The following is an 18,862-nucleotide window of genomic DNA, read 5'->3' on the forward strand; positions in this document are numbered from 1 at the left end:
ATGCCTCAGCACCAGCTGCACGAGGTCGAAGGTGGTGAAGTTGACGCCCACGGCGGTCAGGCCCTTGAGCCAGTTGCTGGGCCCACGCACGGCGCCCTCCTCCCCCACGGGCGGCCGGCGATGGAGGCGGGCAGGCGTGCCGAGACCCCGGCCGTCCGCCTGAGCCACCGCTGGGCGTCCAGAGGGCGCCAGGAGGCCGGCGGGAGGAAGGAGGGGGCGGGCACGGGCCCGGGGGGCGGGGCTGCGGGCGGCCCCTGAACTCTGCGCGGCCCGAGCGTCTCCTAGGTGTAGGCAGCGCCCCCAGCGCGGTGGGCGCGTATCCGTGGTCGACGGTCTCCGGGCCCACTTCCCGGGAGATGCGGCTGAAGACGGGAAAGATGGCGCTGTACGTTGCCCTTGGGGTCACGGCCACCCTCGCTCCGGCAGGGCCGGGGGTTGGGTCCTCGAAGCCGCGGTCGCCGCAGCCGGGGTGCGGGCGAGGAGGCGGGCCGGGGGCAGGGCTTCCCCACCGCAGCCCGAGCGGCGGCCGCGGCTGCGCGGGGCTCCCGGAGCGCGCTCCACTGGGGGGCTGCGCGGGGCCGCCTGAGCTCCGGCGCCCCAGGCTGAGGATGCCGTCGTGGAGGCAGGTACAAGGTCTCCTTGGCCAAAAATCTTTGTGAAGACACTTGGAAGGTGATTTTGGTTGGGTCCACGGGGGAGATACGGCCGTTTTGGCAAGAGCACCGGCGGGAACCCAAGGCAGGAGGGAGCTGAGAACTTGCCTGTGATCGCTGTCCCACGAGACAGCTGAGGGCGGGACAGCGGCCACCACGGCTTCGCCTCCACAAGTTTATTTCTTGCTCACACTAAACGTTCCTTATGGGTTGGCAGAGGGGTCGGGCTCGTCGTCCCTCGGAGAGGGAGGCTGATGGAAAAGCCATCATCTTAAACATTGCCAGTCATTACGTCTAAGGGAAGATGACAACTTGGGAAGGTCTGGCATCCACAATTAAATGCTGTGGTTCCAAAGCAACAATGTCACTTGCTCAAAACTCAGTTGGCCAGAAATAGCCACATGGCCCCACCCATGTACTGGCAAGGCAGGAAGTGGAATCCTATTAATGGGCCTAGAAAGGGGAAGATAGGGAAATATCGGTGGACATTTCTAACAACTACCACAAAGGCATATTCATAGGAAATGAGGAAAGGACACAAAACTATCTCCTTGTAGATTTATGAGTTTTTACATAAACCAACAAGAAATAAAAGAAAACCACTAAATGATTATGACTAATAAGATCTTGTGGCAGTGTTGCTGAAACATCAGTTTAGAAAAACGAATAGTGGTACTAAATGTCACCTATTACTGGTATTTGATAAAGTAGATTACTTTCTCCTCCAAACACTCGATTCACTTGGCTTCTATAGAACTGTAGCCTCCTGGTTTTACACCACCTTCACTGGCTGCTCATCTTAATTTTCTTTTTTCATTTCCTCTGCATCTCTGTGCCTTCTTAATGCTGGAATACACCAAGATCAGTCCTTGGACCTTTTTGACCTATTCTCTCTTCCTTGGTGGTATCTTCTAGTTTTTTAAGTTGATATGGTAATGTTACAAATTTTATCTCTTGGACAGATCTGGACTCTCAACTCCAGACTCACATATACAACAGTCTATTCAAATCTCACCAGAGTGTCTGATGACATCTAAAAGGGATCTTACTGACCCCCTTATATAATGGCATCTAAAAGATTAAGGGAGTTTTCTTCCCTTAATGTGTTCTTTAGGAACTCTTCCCCATTTAGCAAAATGACAACTGCATCTTTGAAAACCTTGAAATCATCAGTGACTCCTCTCTCTTCAATACTCCACTGCCCAGTTGTCAACAAATCCAGAATGTGACTCCTCATACCTCCTCCATTGCTACTAATTAGTCCAAATCACCATCATCTCTTGTTGTGCCTATTGAAATAGTCCCTAATTGGTCTTCGTTTTCTACTCTTGCCCCACCTATAGCCTGGTGAAAACATAATAGCCTAACTAAACCTAACATCTAGATCAGTTATGGTATTCATACAGTGGTTTCCCATCCCAGTCAGAGACTGTGCAAGGTAGTGTGTAAGAGCACAGGCTCTAGAATCAGACCCAATCAGTCATGTGACCCAGCTCCCTGATCTTGGGCAAGTTACTTAAGCTATTTGTGCTGTGGCTTCCTCATCATTCAGGTGGGGTTGTCGAGAGGATTAGGTAAATTAATATGTATAATGTCCTTGGAACAGTGCCTGGCATATGGTAATGCAATATGTGTATCAGCTGTTATTTTATTATTATTGTTATTTTGGTAAACTCCAAAATTCTTAATTTTTTAAATGTTTTATTTATTTTTGAGACAGGGACAGAGAATGGGCGAGGAAGGGGCAGAGAGAGAGGGAGACATAGAATCTGAAGCAGGCTCCAGGCTCCAAGCTGTCAGCACAGAGCCCGACATGGGGCTAAGATCATGACCCGTCAGACGCTTAACTGACTGAGCCACCCAGGCACCCCAAACACCAAAATGCTTAAAATGACTTTTAAGGCTCTACACTTCCTACCTACCCCCAAGATAAGCTCTTGGTAATCAGGAACTTTTGTCTGTTTTCCCAGCACATAAAATAATATCTCAGTTATAGCAGGAGCTCAGTAAATATTTGTTAAGTGAATTAATGGATAAAAGAATAAATGAATTCAAAGAGGGCTGATAAAATATAAAGAAGAGCTCAGAATCTAGTCCTTATTAAATAATACAAATTACACCACAAAGAAGGACTTTTTAGTTGATATCATTGAAGAAATTTGCTTTTCATGTGAAAAAAGTTAAAATTGATGTTTTTAAAGTCTATACCAATTAGAAAGCTACACTTAAAAATGTGACTTTCTAAATAAAACACTGAAGCACATACCCTAAAACTTAAAAGTGGGTTGAGCAAAGTTAGCAGAAGGAAGAAAATGATAAAGAGTAAAGCAGATATAAATGAAATAAAGAATAGAAAAACAGTAGGAACAAATCAACAAAACCAAGAGTTAGTTCTATGAAAAGATCAACAAAACTAACTTGGAGGAATCTTGGGCAAGGAGAGCCAAGAAGGAAAAGTGATATTTTCTGTTAAACTGAGTAGAATAGGATTGGTGATATTATAATTTGAATAGTAAAAGAAATATGACTTTATTTTATACCCAAACCAATGAAGGGGGCATACTTATTGCTTGTGAATAATTATATATAAGTAGGATCATAGTATACATGCTGGTTTAGAACTCATTGTTTTTCTTTTAACAGTATGTTGTGGACATGTTTCTTTGAAGTAAATGTATACATGTAAAAAAATTTTTTTTAAGATCTCAAAAAGAGAGTGGGCTGTTGGATTAAGACTACAAGAAAATGAAGGATTTTTTTGTCAGTAAAGGTAACAAAACAACTTACCAATTGGGAACCAGGAACTATATTTGCAACATTAAAAACCACGGGGATTATTTTCTAGAACATAATAGAAGTGTCTGTTGATGTGCAGTTAAAATAAAATAAAGTAGAAAATAATGAACAGACGTGAATTGGTAATTCACAAGCAGGGGGAACCTAAGTGCTTTTAAGTATCAGAGATTCTTATGCTTACAAATAATCAGAGAATTATAAATTAAAACAGTAAAGATATAATCCTTTATACTCCTCAGATGGATAATACAAGGCTGATACAATTTTTTATACTTCTGAGATTGATAATTAGGAAAATAGCGAGCACTGGTGATGGGAATGAAATGGGAATTCTCATATTCTGGAGAAAGTATAAACTGGTAGAAACCTGCGGGAGAGAAATCTGGCAGTACTAATGAAATTATATGTGTATCTCCTAACACTCCCACAACCCTGTTCTTGGTTATAGACTTCTCTTCAACACGTCTAAGGATCCCTGTTTGCATCACAGTTTGTGGTAGCGAGAAGCTGGAGGAAACCATGGCTGAAGAAAGAGTAAGTAAAATGAGACAAAGGCACACAAAAACCTGTTATCAGGATGAAGAAGCAATAATCATACAGCACCTGTGTACATCTTGAAAGTGATATTATTGAGTGGAAACTAATAAAGAGGGAGAACCTGATTTATAGGTCAATATAATTTATATAAAGTAAGACTGTATATTTGTAGGAGTAGGAAAGGAGGTCAGCTCATAGCCATACTACTGATTCTGTTTTTTAAATGTTTTTATTTAATTTTGAGAGAGCACAAGTGGGGGGAGGGGCAGAGAGAGAGGCGGACAGAGGATCCGAAGCAGGCTCTGTGCTGACAGTGGTGAACCTGATGCGAGGGCTCGAACTCACAAACCATGAGATCGCGACCTGAGCCGAAGTCAGACGCTCAACCAACTGAGCCACTCAGGTGCTCCCATGCTGCTGATTCTTGTTCAGTGATTCTGCGCCTGCTCGTTCCCCAGTGTGAGTGCGTTGGCCTCCAGGATTGGGCTGCAAAGGCAATACCTGACATGTTTATTGTGGAGGAAGGTGTGAAGACTGTTGGGGAGACAACTGCCCTTTAATGCAACTAACACACCTGGAAAGAAGGTATAGGCATCCCCAGAGTCCCTTAACACAGAGCTCCTTCAGAAGTGTGCACAGATTCACAGGTGATTGGATTTAGGGCCCAAAAAAGACATTGGAAGCCTAGAAGAAAAATACCTTCTTACACCTAAGTAACTAAAAGGGGCAATAATCCAAAATCTTTATAAAGAGCATCTTCTAAAACCACCACTGCGGTGTCTTAGAGTTTCCACATCAGACACTAACCATAGTCTTTGGCCTTTGTCGTTCTTAAAATACAGCTACTATCGCTTGAGCTCTTACTATGCATTGGGTAACGCAAGCCATTAGCCATAGCTTTCGCCCAGATTTCAATAAAACCAGTGTAAACAGTTCATAAATTGCCCAGTATACTTGTCAGGATGTGTCTTTGCCAGTGTGATCTGTGATTTATCTGCCTTGTGTTACGGATTTTAAATCTGCAGTATTCTAGGCAAGTCCCAAATTATAAACCAATTTCACTTCAGAATTTATTTGGTGACCTTATGGTTGGGAAATGAGAATGTCTTTTCACATGAAAAGAATGGTGTAAGTGGTATAACCCACTTTCCTGGGCACTGGGTTCACAGCCAGATTTTGGAAGCCTGGCATTTATACTTAGCAGCTTCCCTACAACACTCACAGGTTTGCTTTATATCCTGTAACACACCTCCCCTTGTGCGACATGGCCCGTAGGGAAATAGGCTGTTTCTTGCGCTACAGAAATCCTGAGGAGGGATTGCAGGCAAGGTAAGTGGTTTCCCTAAAGCACTGGATCTCAGTCCTATCTGGGTATTGAAATCGGCCCTAATCATTTTCCAGAAAGGACCATGGAAATCCCGGCAGGTAGGTTTGGGTCAGGTGCAGCAGCCTCACATGTGATGCTGTTACACAGCCGTGTTACCAGGCAGCAACACGGTCATTCAGTCCCTGTTCTCATCCTGCTCACCTGATCTCACCTGTGCTGCAGGAGCACCAGGCACCCTCTGGCATCTGAAGTCCAGCATGCAGGTGGTTGAAAGCCTCAACCATGCTAGTTTGTGGAATCTAACGCATGCCCAGACTGACAAACTCCCATCTACGGCCTCACCTTCACTTGGTGTGGCTTATATAACTTTGAGATTCTCGTGAACGTGACCCCTTCTTTTGTCTTAGTAGTAGGTGATCAGGATGTCGACTTCTGCTCTGATGAACATAAACAAGAAAAGTCAAACCACAGTGTCTGAAGGAGGAGAGAAGAGGTCGGATCTTGAAACCGGTTCTGTGGGTGGCCATGCTGTCCTTTGCTCATTCATTCATGCAAAGTGTCAACATATGCTTAGTGGGGGTCTGCTCTAGCCAGGCCCTTCTCTAGCTACAGTGGAGCTATGGTGGGGGAACAACGCAGATGGAAGTCTGTTTATATGTCAGCAAAATGTGTAAAACATGCTAGAGGGCAGGAAGTGATAGAAAGTAAGTTAGGAAAGGGCTTAGGGAAAATTCTGGGTGACGTGTCTGGGATGGTAGAAGACTGTCAGAAGGGGCCGGAGGGGCCTGAGTGGGGTGTGAAGGAGAACCTGAATAGAAGTAATGAGAAATGAGAAATGAGGTTTACTCGATTTTGAACCATGCCTCTCACCACTTCACAGGTAGTGAAAGGACACGATCCCTCCCGCCCCCCATCACCCTCTCCAAGGCTCAGAGCCTTCACACCAAGACTCAAATGGTCTAGGCTCCTATTGCCCGCATCCCCCAATAGGGCACTTTGCTAGTCTTACCTAGGACTTCTCTAGTTTCTTCCTCACATGCCCTGTATCGCCCCGTTATTTTTTCCTCTCCCTCTTTAATAATATTTCTTGCTTCTGTGAAGATGAGAATGGCTACATATTCGAAAAAAACCAGTCTAATTTAGTTCTCACTGAGGTGCTTGTCAATAAGAATAAATTTTTAACTGATATAGCATCACACACTGGGAGGAACAGAATTCTGGAACTGTTGCCTTCACCTGGGAGCTGGCTCTGGGGTCAGGGGACCTTAACTGGTTGTTCACCATATTTTCCTTTTGCTGACTCTGGAATCCATAGGCTCAAGAGCATCAGGACCTCTGCCTGGTGTTTCTTTGATGGAGCACATTTGTTGGCAGGAAGGGCCCAATAGGGCAGGCTTTGCACAGAAACCTGACGTGTCAGCTGGTGCTGGTGGTTTGCTGTCTGCAGCACTCGCCAAGCTGAGGACACCCCTTTGGTGAACTTAGAAGCCCGGCACGGCCTTCTGAAAGAAAACTTCACGGAACGCCCTGGGCCTTTGCTGTTATGGCCAGTGAGTCGGAGTGCACGAGGTGGGGGAAGCAGCTGGGGTCAAAAGCAGAAGACAGGATAAATGAGTCTATGAAACAGCAGGCCAAGATTTCCAGGGGAACTGCTTCAGCTACCTACTGCTTTGAAATGGAAGGAAGAAAGCAGACCAGAGTACACGGCTCAAAGAGAGCGAGAGGTGACAGAAGGATCATTCTCAGGAGCCTTATGAGCACCGAAATAGGTTTTCATTCAGGATGACCCAAACCGAGATTTAGAGTCTGTCAGGGTGCTGAGTGGCTAAGTCAGTTACGCGTCTGACTTCATGATCTCACGGTTCGTGGGTTTGAGCCCTGCATTGGGCTCTGTGTTATAGCTCAGAGCCTGGAGCCTACTTTAGACTCTGTGTCTCCCTCTCTCTCTCTGCCCCTCCTCTGCTCTCTCTCTCAAAAATAAGTAAACATTAATAAAAAATTTAGAGTCTTCCAGTCACCCCACCCCCCACCCCTCTTTCTCATCCATCCATTTATCTATCAATTCCATCTATGGGTTATCCATCTATCTACTTACCTGCCCGTGAAAAGGAAAAGTCAATCCACATTGTCTGGAAGGAAAGGAAATACATCGAATCCTAAAATCCGTTCTTTTGGCATTCAGACTGTAATTAAGAGATTAGAGGTTCAGGGGCACCTGGGTGGCTCAGTTCGTTTAGTGTTTGACTGTGGCTTAGGTCATGATCTCACAGTTCATGAGTTCAAGTCCCGCATTGGTCTCTCTGCTGTCAGCACAGAGCCTGCTTTGGATCCTCTGTTCCTCTCTCGATTCCTCTCTCTCTCTCTCAAAAATAAATAACCATTAAAAAAAGAAAGAGGTAAGAGATTTATTCATTTTGCCAAGAAATACACAGACACACATATACACATTATTACTTTCTATTAGAATCAGAGGAACGCACACACATTCATAAAGACCCAAAGTCACTCTCAGGGCCCAAGTGAAAAGTTAAGAGTTTTAACTAATTTGGCTTTAAACTCAAGGCTTCCAGTACAGGTTAACAGGAGGGCATGAGGGGCATTGCAGGAGAGTCGGCATTGGAGCAGTGAACACCGGGAGTGAGGACAGCACCCTGGAATGAAGACATATCACAGCTTCCTCCTCCAGGGCTTTTGTGAGATGTTAGCAGGAAAAGAACTTGGTGTTTGCAATCTAAAGCAGTTTGGGGAAAACATATGAAATGTCTGGAAAGACTTTTGATAATATGATACAATGTTGGAAGATCTTGAAAAAACATGCTGAATTGTATTTCTCATTGCTCTCAAGGACTATATTGCATAAAGCACTTTAAATTTAGATTATTCCCAACACTTTATGACAGATTGAGGTAAGAAACTCGATCTGATGGATTCCCGTCTTACTTCCTCCCCCCCCCCCCACCCCGTGCAACATACTTCTCATTTAGACTTTCACCCTTTCAATTGTGTTCCTGAACTTCACCTAAACATGTGATATTGGCTTAGCCATTAGGTGGTAAGTGCCATAGACACAGACATGCAGGCTGGAGAGCTGGTGACGCTTACATGTTGTGGCAAAAGAGGTACTATGAGTTTCGCTTGTGGTACCTCCGAACACGGACTCCGAACTCCTGAGTGCCAGAGAGGGAAGTTGAGGTACAGTAGAGTTCTGCACCCCAAATGGGAAAAAAAAAGTTCACAGGTGGTTCTAAGGAAGCTGCTTAGGAGACTGCAGTGCTAAACCTTTCCCCCAAACCTCCTGTTGAAGTCCCTGGCAGATAAGGCGAGACCAGCCTGCATCACTCACTAGTTCAAGGCAATGTTTTAGATCCAGTGTACCTGGGTTTGGATTCTGGCCTGCCTCTTACTAGAAACATAGTTTTATGTTTGTTTGTTTTAACATTTATTTATTTATTTATTTTGAGAGAGAGAAAGAGCGTGAGTGGAGGAGGGGCAGAGAGAGAGGGAGAGAGAATCCCAAGCAGGCTCCACGCCGTCAGCACAGAGCCTGACGTGGGGCTCAATCTTACAAACTCGATCATGACCTGAGCTGAAATCAAGAATCAGATGCTTAACCGACTGAGCCATCCAGGTGTCCTAAGAAATATAGTTTTGAATACGTTTCTCAATCTTTTTGAATTGCCGTTTCTTTTGCCATGATTGTGGACTTAGTGACAACAAACTATGCTTAGTGAAAACAAACAAAGCTTATGGCCATGTGTGTGGCACAGGGCTTGTTTACTAAGAGTTCCAGTGGGTAATGCTTCTGTTTATTGTTGTTGGCTCTTCATTCATTAGCATCCATCCTCTTCTGTGTCCCACCTTACCCCGTGACCGACTGGTCAGGTCCTGATAGATAGGAAATGCAGAATTCCTGGCTTGCAGTGGCTTCAGTTTTCAGCCATAAACCACAGAGTCCTCATCCATCCTATTTCTCCATTTGAGCTCATGTGTTTCTGTAATTTCTTGTATATTAGCTACATGGAAGGAAGACCAGCCTTTCTTCCAATTTGTTCCTTACCGCACCCAGGGGATGATTTTTCTCTGTGCTTTTTGTTAGTGGTTGTGTAGGTGGGGATTTTATAGAACACTCTGGCTTAGAAAAGGAAAAAAAAAAACTCAAGCCTGCATGCTGCATCAAAACTTCTCCTCCCAGTAATCAAAAACTGACAGTGTTTTATTTCTGTATCACATTGCTTTTACACCTGTCGGCTGAACCACCTGGGATTCTGTGGTTTAAACATTTCATTTTCCTATAAGTATGAGATATAGTGAAGCAGCCACAACAAAAACAGTAAGTTACATGCAATGAACACTGTACTGAAATAGCAAATGCTGTGCAGCCCCAGAAAGTATAATCTCCAGGGGTCAATTCACATGAAAAGTTGACTGTTTGATACCTTACGAGGGCCTTTAAATATCAATGGTTCTCTTTTCCAAGATAGCAAATTTAAATCCTTCCTAGATTTTAATAGTTTATTTTGAAGTACTCTGCTTGTATATAATTTTTATAGACCAGTGAAGGCTTTTAGGTAAAATACTCCATCACTTTCAATTCCATTTATTAAATAAATATGTATGGAAACCCTACTAGATTCAGAGGGACTAATCCAAGCCCTGTAGGGACTCCAAAGATTTCTTGTTTATAAACAACTTCTGTGGTTTCTTCTCTACATAATATATCACCTGTTTTACATGTAAATAGAGGCTTCTTTTAATTATAATACATCTAAATCACAATTATAGCTCTTTTTTTAATTTATGGTATTTATTTCCCAGTGTGAATAACATAGTTTATAAATCAAAGTAAAAGGTTATATTCAATTACGCAAACATGACTTTTCCAAAAAGACAAGCAACTGGACTTGAAACATTTTACTTCAATTCATGTGTTATTGAGTAAGTATATTTGGAGCACCTACTATGTGCCAGACACTTTGGTAGTATCTGGGATATGAATAAAACAGGATCCTTTCTAGGGACTCAAAATCTATTAAAATGCAAGTTGCAATAAAACATGGCACACACTGGGACAAGATGTATTTAAAGTGTTAAGGAGGTTACTAGTAAGAAGTTACTGGTAAGAGTTGGGGGGTGATCCCTTAATTTCCTGCTCCAACTCTCCAAATAATCTCTGGCCCTCCACATCTCCCAGCTGATGAAGCCACAAACATAGAGGTCATCATCCATGAACTGGCCCTTTCCTTGATCTCCCTCATTCAGTCCATCAGCTGGTCCAGCCACACCCTTCCCCTAAATTTTGAACCTGCCAGTTCACCTCCATTCCCACTTTTCTCCCAAATTCAAGCTGTTGTGCACTTTCCTCGGGTCCTCTCCAGTAACCGGTTCCCCTGGTCTCCTTTCTTCCATTCTTGTCACCCTACAGTGCTTTCTCTGCACAGCAGTAAGTAGCGTTTTAAAAACATACAAACCAGGGGCGCGTGGGTGACTCAGTCGGTTAACCGTCCGACTTTGGCTCAGGTCATGATCTCACGGTTAGTGAGTTCGGTTAGTGAGTTCGAGCCCCATGTCAGGCTCTGTGCTGACAGCTCAGAGCCTGGAGCCTGCTTTGGATTCTGTGTCTCCTCTCCCTCCCCCCTCCCCTGCTCATGCTCTCTCAAAAATAAAAATTAAAAATAATAAATAAAAATAAAACTACGAACCAAATCATGTTCTACTGTCTCAAGCTCTTCAGTGGCTTCCTGTTATGCTTAAAATAAAACCCAGCCCCCAGCCAAGACTTCTAAGACTCAACATGAGTTGTCCCATGAGCTGTCTCATGCTCAACATGAGCTCTCTCTCCACTTTCCTCTCGGCTCCAAGTCATAACAGCTGTGACATGTACAATCGGTGTGCCATCTTAGTGCTGCAAGTATCTCAACCTTCTTTCCATTTCTACATAGGTCTAGCTTGCTGTCGCTTCAGACCTGCTGCATGGAACTCGCTCTCCCCAGATATGCTCATGGATAGCTCCTTGTTTTCTTGGAGACCTGAGCTCAGGAGTCCCCTCCCCACCCTGGCTCAATTCACTCTTTATTTCCTTCTTCACAGCACTTACCTCTGAAATTGTGCTGGCCTCTCATTTGTTTATCTTTTCTTCCCAATCCCTCCCCGCTCTGGCCCTCCACACGCACATACAAACTCACAGATGAAAGCTTTGTAAGATCAAGGATCTCTTCTGTCTTCTTTGTATGTATCCACCCAGCACTTACCGTTTGTTGAATGCATGAACGAATGATTTCAGAGGGAAAATGACATTGGAACTAGGTAAGATCTCATCAGACCAAGATGATGGAGTGAGATTCTAAAACTATCAGCTATTGCCTAGTGAGAGAGACACTTAAAGGCAAGGAACTAGCAACACCATGGTTAATATTCCAGTTGGGAACAACTTCCTGAACGCAGGCATAGTATATGGATTGAAACATGCTTCACTTAAGGCAGAGCCAGACTAAGACTGAATACTAACACTTGGAACATGTTTTGATTTTTTTAAAAGTTTTGACTATTGGAACTGGTGTCTGCATTCAGAAATAAATCTCATGGATTATATCTTTCCAATTATATCTTCACTGTCTGGTATTTTAAAAGTGAAATGGCAATTTAAAATTTAAATGCTTCTTTTATATGTGATTGGGAAAAGGGGTCATGAGAGTTCACTGACAAATACGTTGGTATATGTGGAACATACTCCATGACAAGATCGCACCTTGTTTGCAAGAGTCTTGGAAATAGAAGCTTGTTACCCATCACCGAAGCTTTTTAACATAGGCCTTAAACCAACAGTGACAAGAACCTGGGGAAAACAATCCCTACCTTTACTAAATTGTCTGAAGGCCATTTTTGTTCTTAATTGAAACTTTCAAGTTTTCTTATGATTTATGGAGGAACTGGAAATAAATCAGCTTCCATCTTCTCATTGTCTTTATGGGGAGTTCACCATTTTCCCACCCATCATGAACATTTGTCAGGTAATTATGGAAGCTGGCCTCTTATAAACCAACAGTGTTGACCTCTCTAGAAACCACAAAATTAGAACGTGGACAACTTAAGGAAGAGGTTTTTTTCCTTTTTTTTTCAAATTAGCATTTACATTTTCCCAAGAAATGTATAAGCATAATAAATGTCTGGTGTCAATGGCATAGACATTCTTATCATCTGAAGTCTAATTATTCTGTTTTCTTATTTCTAATAGATAGTCACTGCTAACTTGTTCTGGCTTCTGAAGGTTTGAATTGATCTCTGCATCCCCTCTATCCACAGAGCTCATCTGTTTTCAGAGTTGAACATCCCTTCTGCCTCAATGATATCCTGATTTCCAGGCTAGACTTCTTACCCAGGCATTGGGCCCATGGTTTCAAGTGACCATAGGACATTTTCATGCAAAAGATCCACCACCGAATAAAATACAACAAACCCCAACTTAACCAAGATTCTTCTGCTATCCATTTGGTCTATCTTTCACCCCCGCATCTCCCACATTCCCTCTCCGGTATGCCTATCCACTGTTCCCTCATCCCTTCCATTCGGACTGTAGCACAGGCTTATATATTATCTCTTGGATTCCTTGCTGCTAGTCCCATTGGATACACACTTGTACACATTTCATCACACCTGAATCAAATCGACAATGTTCTCATCTGTCTCCCTGCCTCTTATTTCTTTGTTCCTCATACCCAGATACATTTTCAAAGACAATTTTCACAGTGTAACCATGACTAGAAAGGGATCCATGAACTCTTCACTTACCATGAGAAGATTAGTTTCACATTATCTATGATAACAATTCTCGGGTCAACTGAGTGGCTCAGTCAGTTATGCGTCCTACTTCAGCTCAGGTCATGATCTCACAGTTCGTGGGTTCGAGCCCCGCGTCGGGCTCTGTGCTGACAGCACAGTGTCTCCTTCTCTCTCTACCCCTCCCCAGCTCAAGCTTTCTCTCTCTCAAAAAAAAAAAAAACAAAAAAAACAAAAAAACAAAAAACCAAACACTTAAAAAATTTAAAAAAAAAACCAATCCTCAATAACTTAACACTTAGTGCCCCACTTTTTTTTTTTTTTTTTTTTTTTTTTTTTTTTTTTTTTTTGTGAGCTTGCAATCTGGATAATCCTGTCTCTTTGCTGTCTTCTCTCCAGCCTTTTTTAGGTGGTCCTCTATTATTTCTGTCCATGGCCTTCTCTCTTCTCATCAGTTATCAAGATTATTTTTTTCTTCAAAGCACTTTTGAAACCTCATCTCCTCAAATAAATCTCCCCTGGACACTCAAATCCCTCTCCACTTTCCTTTGTCAACAGGGTACTCTCATGTATTGTTTTGTGTGCTGGGGGTTGTCTCCTTCATAAAAACTTAAATTCTTGCAGGGTCAGAGGTGTTATTTTCTGCTGCATCGCATCTATGACAGTGCTAAGCCTTTTAAAAAATTTTTTAGTAAGTATTTGAGGAATCATATGGCAACAGAGAATCTTCCGTGAGGGTGGGGTCATGCCTTCTCTGTTCCCGGGTTATGTATTCAGTAGGTAACACAATGCCCGGCACATGGTAAGTGTCCAGTATACATTTTGTGATTGAGGGAATGAGTAAGAAGAGCTAAGTGCAGTAAAAACCCTCCTGTGTCAATTTTTATAGCATGCATTTAACAGGTAAGAGCAATCAGGAGAAAGGATACCTGAGGCAGAATGTCAAATCCAAAGACACATATCCATAGGTTAAAGATAGAAGCTATGGCATATATATGTTAAACAACTAGCATAGGAGAATGAATCGTGACAATCGGAATGCAGGCATCTGTTGAACCCTCAAAAGCTTTGAGATTTCTGCAACCTTTGGTCTGATATAGGGACAAGGTATCATGGAGCAAAGATGTACAGTTGCTTCAAGCAGTGAGAAAGCAAGGGGGAGGAGTGGAACTAGTTCACACCATCAGGAAGCAGGTGGATGTGCTCGCGGAGGGATCAGTGCAATATGTCCTTAATAAAAATGATGTTTTTTCCCCCTCAACTTTGGGTTAGGTCCCCAAGTTAGGAGCTGTAATTCCATACTCTACATCTACTATGGCATTTTATTACAACTGTAATAAATGATTTTTTGTTTGATACATTTCTTTAATATCTGTGACAGGTGCAAAGTGCAAGCTTCACATAGGCTTCTTGTATCCTTCATGTGTAGAATGGAGCCTGGAGCAGAGCAGGTGTTCCATATATATTTGTTGAGTGAATGAGGAAATCTAGGTCTATGGTGAAACAAGCACACGCATGTGTGTATGTGTGTGCACTCGTGCATGCGAGAGACACAAAAATAGACCCACAGGATAGACCTGAAGACTCCAGGAAGATCTCAGAAGAACCTTCAGACCCATTAAGAGAATGGAAAATAAGTGCTAAGAAAAAAAAAGTAAGAGTTGACATTGCAAAATTTAGAGCTAAGAATGTTGCAGGATGAGGCAGTTCTGTGAAGTGAAAAGTGCCCATGCCTAGCTGTCTCTTTTCATTTGCATCTGTGAAATGGGGACAACAGCAGAATCTCCTTACATTGGTACCAATTGGGGTTGCATCTGTGAAGCATTGGACCCAGTCCCTGGTTCCTACACAAGAAATTGCTTATCCTTTGACAATTTTCTTTTAATTCAATGAACTTATAGGCTACTCTTTCTTAAGGGAATATGATGAAACAAATTTGAGAAAAATGAAAAAGCAGGACAGAGCACAATGTAACAGAATGGATTGTACATGCTCAAAAAAGATTCAAATCCTTGGAAAAAGAAACTAGAAAATGTTTCCTCTGATTTCGACCCATCCTAAATACTTTGTGTATGTGTGTGTGTGTGTGTGTGTGTGTGTGTGTGTGTGTGTACAGTATATATCTATATCTGTCTCTTCATCCATAGCTCAGACTGCATCTGTCCATAGTTGTCCATATATTTTAATTAGTGATAGATTTTTTGCATTGATATATAAATAAGTAAAAAGTGAGATTTCATAAAACAAAAAGTTGAAATCATCTCCCTTCTCCGCCTTCCTTCCTCCCTCCTTTCCTTCCTTCCTCCCTCCCCCCACTTCCTTCCTTCCTTTCTTTATTGAAGTGATCAGATCAAAATAAATACCAGAATAGGTTTTTCCTTTTACTTTGGAATATCTTCTGCAGTTTTGATGAACTTAAAATTTTGCTTTAGGTACTAAGGGCCATAATCAAGTTTTTAAAGAAAGCACCAAAGTAAGTTCTGCTGACCTCTACATCTGGCAGGTGTTGGGCATTTTTCTTTATTCACAGTCTGGGCAACATTAATCTTTGTGGAGGGATCCTTCTGTGCCCCACGTGCCCAGTATGATGGCATGAAACATCTGTGCACTCTTGACCTTCTAATAGGAAGGTGGAACACTCAAGGGTCCTGAAGATCCTTCTATAGATTCCTGCTGTTGAATTCATTAAGAGAAGATGGTAAAAGTCAACATGACTAGAGACCTCATCCCTAGGCAGATCAAGGAGTGGGGTGCTCTGAGCTTTGAGCGTTGCTACCATGTCACTGACCCCTTTATCAGACGACTGGACCTAGAAGCAGAGCTACGGGGTCCAGAAGCAATAATAGCTATAAGTTGCTGGTTTCTCAAATTGCATTCCCCACTAAAAAGAACCAGGAGTCCTTGGAAAAATAACTGATTCCAGCTCTGGGACAAGGAGTGTACAAGATGAGCCTACAATATCTTAAAGCAGAAGGTAAAAAGTAAAGAAATATATGAAAAATGAAAGAAACATACCATTAAGGACACAAGACATAGGTCAAAAGACATGCTACTGGCCAAATATGTGACAAGTTGAACATCAGGATGAATAGTGACAGTAATGAATTAAAACCCACTGAGTAAAAAATATCTGAGTTGGGGGGCTTCTGAGTGACCTTCCTATAGGAAAATGGAGGGATCAAACTGAATCTTGGGCAGGGATCTTTTCCTGAAATATAGAGTCAGGGACTCCAGATTTCCCTCCTGGAATTAAAATTATTGAAAAAATGTTGGAATTAAAAAAAAGGTCTTTGCGGTAAAATTGTCTGCATCGGTCCAAACCTCTTTTCAACCACGGTCCCAGATGAAGCTGCACTGTGCTATCAAGAGAACAATGGTTAGAGGTAAAGCTTAGGAGAGGGGGTGAAATGTGAGCAAAATTTGTGTAAGAAGAGCGCTTGCCTCTTAATGGATTCCATTAGAATTTGCCATTTAGCACTGAGACGATAGACCACTTACTGCACATTTACCTTGTGTTGGGTATTTTGCGGATGTCATTTAATCTTTGCAGCAATCCTGTGAGGTAACTTTTATTGCCTTTATTAATCTCCTCTTGTAGAGGAGCAGACTGGAACACTGAGAAGTCAAGGTCACGCTCAGGCCATGCAGCCAGTAGGTGGCCAAGCCAGGGTTTAAACCCAGGCAAAAGGATTCCCAAGGCCAACCTAGGCAGTGCACCATTGTTGGCTCACCTCTGTAACGGTCAGAACCTATCCTGAGGACAGGGGCTACCAGTGGACTGATTATATATAACCGGGCGATCTTTTTATGATCCAGACAGAGGAGCGATGTCTTTATTCACTTCTGATGGAAAACAAGTGCGTGTTTTCTCCTGAAGAATGAAGAACGCCAATAAAGGCTTCGGCACCTGAAATGGCCTCTGTGATAATTTACTTTATTTGCAGTTTACCTGTCACTGACCTACAACGGTAGCATCTGGCTTTGCTCACTGAAAAGCAGGGGCTCGTGATTGACTGCCTTTGACTGTTCTTTTCCCAGAGCCGTCTGCATCTGCTGTGCTTTGCAACTGGAATTTCAGAAGCAATTCCCCCTGACATGAAAATTAGGCTCTATACAAACAAGAGTTTCATAGCAAAAAGGGAAATGAGTGAGGTCACGATAATTTAGCACTAGATTTTCAAAGAAGCAGAGCCCCAAATAAGACATGGACTGTTTGGATAAAGTCCCCAAGACAGACAATACTTTGATGGGTGAAATTACTTTCCTTTTCGGGTTTCTCTAAGCATCTGACGTTACAGACCACACTGTCGGTGCATGTGAGCACAGGGGAGGCACCTAACAGAAATCAGGGAAATCTTTCTGAATTCTTGAAAGAAAAGGACTTGTCAAGGCTAGAATATGGAAGAGGCAATGTGTTTTAGGTAGAGGGGGAGCATGAACAAAGGAATAAAGATGTGGGAGGAAACCAGTTTAAGAAGTTTGCAATGCCAGTGGGAGAGGCAGAATGGCTGGCCAGGTAGGTAGGAGGCAGATCTGGGAAAGTTTCGTGCATTATGTAAGTGAGTCTAATTTTATTCCACAGGCAAAAGGGAGCCATGAAAAGATGTTAAACGGAGTAGTAGCATGGTTATTTGCAGATTTTAGAAAGCTCTCTGGAAGCGTGTTGTCCATTAGATTGGAGAGAACAAAATGGAGCAAGAGAGAACTAGTCAGGCTACTGGAATGACCATTGTGAGAAAGGATTGTGGCTCGAACTGAGGCAGTGGTACTGAGTGCAGACGGGGTGGATATAAGAGGTCTTTAGGAGTTTGAATCTATATGTGTGGTGACTGATTAGATGCAGAGGAAGGGAGGAGAGTCAAGGAGGACTCTTAGGTTTCTGACTTGGACACTAGGAGGATGGGAGGGACTTGTATATCTGTCTGGTAAGAGCAAAGGACCAGGGATGGTGGAAAATGTTGGCTAGAAAGCACGCGTAGAGGCTGTTTGGTATTGTGAGGTCTTGGAGACTCAAGAGGATACGGGGTACCAGTGCAAATAGAAGCATCACTTCTACAAGATGGGAGAGCAAGGGACAAAGAGGGAAGCAGGTGCACTAAGTCTGTACTGACACACTGGATGGGGCAGCAGTGCTCAGAAGATTAATGGACTTCTTACATTTTTTCTAACAGGTAACAGACGAAGTTTTGGCTAAGCATAAGGATCGAGTGTCAGGTGGGAGAGAGGTGAGGGGTGGTGAGGGTATGAACTGTTGCAGACAATAGAAAGGAATGTCGCCTGGGAAGAGGCAGTGTGTCGGCTGGACAGGTTAGTGGCTTTGAAAAAGCTGAAGGAAGGCATAAACTGGTAGTGGTACCATTCTGCTCAGTTCATGATGCACAACTCCACCCTACTGTGTTACACCCCGTGATTGTATTATAACTCACTATTCTTAAGACCACAGTGATGGGAGGGACCATATTTCATTTAACTTGGAGAATCTTCAGTGTTCAGAACAGGGCATGACCCGTATTAGATGCTCAATATACTTTTGTTGACTTGAAATTTGTGCAGCTATAGAGCAGTAGACATGAAATACTATTAGCAAACAGCACTTTTTCCCCCCAAGTGCATTAAATGGCAGTACCTTGGAGAACTCTGAAAGTAGAACAGCCAATATTTTAGGATGGTTCTCCCAGGAGTGACAGTTCTCTGTATGAACAGGTGTATCTGAAAAGACCAATTTGCTGCCAATAGTCACTTTCCTGCTGCAGACTCGGGGTTTAATGATTTAAGG

General features: G+C 43.0%; 1 long non-coding RNA gene across 1 annotated transcript in view; it reads left to right on the forward strand.

The window, feature by feature from the left end:
• The first annotated feature begins 296 nt into the window (after positions 1-296).
• The window catches only part of LOC122238108, a 61,709-nt gene continuing 43,143 nt past the window's right edge, over positions 297-18,862 (forward strand). The window contains exons 1-2 of the long non-coding RNA XR_006217066.1: positions 297-385; positions 3,898-3,983. This is a non-coding gene — a long non-coding RNA (uncharacterized LOC122238108). The remainder of the gene's footprint in view (positions 386-3,897; positions 3,984-18,862) is intronic.

This window comes from Panthera tigris, chromosome B1 (assembly GCF_018350195.1).
Source record: "Panthera tigris isolate Pti1 chromosome B1, P.tigris_Pti1_mat1.1, whole genome shotgun sequence".
NCBI lineage: Eukaryota > Metazoa > Chordata > Mammalia > Carnivora > Felidae > Panthera > Panthera tigris.